This window comes from Suricata suricatta, chromosome X, assembly GCF_006229205.1.
Source record: "Suricata suricatta isolate VVHF042 chromosome X, meerkat_22Aug2017_6uvM2_HiC, whole genome shotgun sequence".
Taxonomy (NCBI): Eukaryota; Metazoa; Chordata; class Mammalia; order Carnivora; family Herpestidae; genus Suricata; species Suricata suricatta.
The window spans coordinates 79,443,311-79,445,591 of NC_043717.1; the positions used below are offsets into that span (position 1 = coordinate 79,443,311).

Here is a 2,281-nt window from a genome sequence, read left to right on the forward strand (position 1 = left end):
AGAGAGAGAGAGTGGGGTAGGAGTTAGAGGCAGAGAGAGACAGATAGAGAGAATCCCAAACAGGCTCCACACTGTCAGCACAGAGCCCCAGCTGGGGCTTGATCTCATAAGCTGTGAGATTATGACCTGAGCCAAAATCAAGAGTCAGACGCTTAACTGACTGAGCAACCCAGGTGCCCCCATCACTGTTTTTTTTTTAGTAGAGAAAGATAATAGCTTTTCAATCTGTTTCTTATGTATAAGGACCCCTGAGCAGAGAATGAATCTTTAAAATATTATCCAGTATTTAAATAGAGCTAAGACTAGGGGAAAAAAACAGATATGGGGTTTCTAGAGTCACAGAGTTGTAGGCATATTATATGATTATTTATCATTTATTGGGCTCTTGCTACAGACCAGCCACTGCACTAAGCATTTGATAACTCATTAATCCTCACAACTCTCTGAAGTAGCTGCAATTATTATCCCCATTTTACAGATGGGGAAACTGAGGCTAACAAAGGTTAGATAATTTCCCCAAGTCCAAAGACCTAGTAAGTAGCGGAACCAGGATCCAAACCCAAGACTGACATAGCAAAAAAGTTGTTCTCAATCATACTACTTGACCCGCAGCTGCATGGCGGCTACTGAGGACAAGCGGCCAGCGGGGAGCTGCGCGGGAGAGTGGCTGGATTTCCTGCAGGACCAGGACCGGGACCGGCACGTGCGGTTCTTCCAGCACCGCCTCCAGGCCTTGCCGGAGCGTTCTTCTTCGCTCGAGAGCAGCCGGTTGACAATTGCATTTTTTGCGCTCTCCGCACAGGATATGTTGGACTCCTTAGGTGTGGTGAACAAAGATGATAGAATAGAGTGGATTTACTCCCTCCAGGTCCTTCCCACAGAACACAGATCCAATCTAAGTCGCTGTGGTCTCCGAGGTTGCTCATACCTGGGTATTCCATTGAACCCATCAAAGAATCCTGGAACAGCTCATCCTTATGATGGTGGCCACATAGCAATGACCTACACTGGCCTTTCATGCTGAGTTATTCTCGGAGATGACCTGAGCCGGGTAAATAAGGAAGCGTGCTTACCGGGCTTGCGAGCCCTCCAGCTGCAAGATGGAAGTTTCTGCGCAGTCCCTGAAGGCAATGGAAATGACATGCGATTTGGATACTGTGCTTTCTGCATTTGCCATATGCTCAACAACTGGTCGGGCATGGATGTGAAAAAGGCCATCAGTTACATTAGAAAAAGTATGTCCTATGACAATGGGCTGGCACAGGGAGCTGGACTTGAGTCTCATGGAGGATCGACTTTGTGTGGCATCGCGTCCCTGTGTCTGATGAGTAAACTAGAAGAAGATTTTTCAGAAAAAGAATTGAACTGGATAAAGAGGTGGTGTATAAGGAGGCAACAAAACGGTTATCACGGAAGACCTAATAAGCCCACAGACGCCTGTTACTCTTTTTGGGTAGGAGCAACTCTCAAGCTTCTGAAAACTTTTCAGTACACTAACTTTGAGAAAAATAGAAATTACATCTTATCAACTCAAGATCACCTCGTGGGGGATTTGCCAAGTGGCCAGATAGTCATCCAGATGCTTTGCATGCATACTTTGGGGTCTGTGGCCTGTCACTAATGGAGGACAGTGGAATTTGTGAAGTTTATCGTGCCCTGAATGCGAGCACACGGACTTCTGAGCGCCTTCGAGATCTCCCTCAGAGCTGGAAAACCAAGGACTCTGAACAGTGTTCCGAGAATGTGCGCATCTCGCCGTGACTGATGTCCTCTGGCGGGGGAGGGCGGGCGGGGTTTGTGGCACACCTGTAGCTCAAGGTGAAAAGCCATGTGTAACCACGCGGGCTCTTTTTTTAAGAGGTAGAGTCACACAATCAAATTGCGTGCTGCTGTCACTTTGGAATATGATCTTGAGCCAGTGAACGTGGTCCTGGGTTTCAAGGAAAGCTTTGTGGAAGTTTGAACCACAGTGGACTCTGTTGTGGTTCTTAAATGTTTATACTGAATTTCTATGAAGTTCTTTGGGCAAATTAACTGTATGGATGTAGGTTGTCTTTTTAAAAAAACTCTTCAGTACGGATTGTCTCATACTGTAAAATGGACCCAGATCTGGAGATCAAGTTTACAGCTCACCAAGCACTGATAATCTGCGGGGAACACTTCGTGATCATTTAAAACGCTTGACAGCTGATGGTAGGAGACTGCTTTAATGAATTAAGTCTCTAGGATTCTTTGAAAACAAATGATTCCGTAATTTTTAAAAAGAAAAATGACTTATTTT

The 2,281-nt window shown here is 45.6% G+C and overlaps 1 pseudogene; it reads left to right on the forward strand.

The window, feature by feature from the left end:
• Nucleotides 1-616: 616 nt before the first annotated feature.
• Nucleotides 617-1,761, forward strand: LOC115283468 (annotated as a pseudogene).
• The last annotated feature ends 520 nt before the right edge of the window (nt 1,762-2,281 follow it).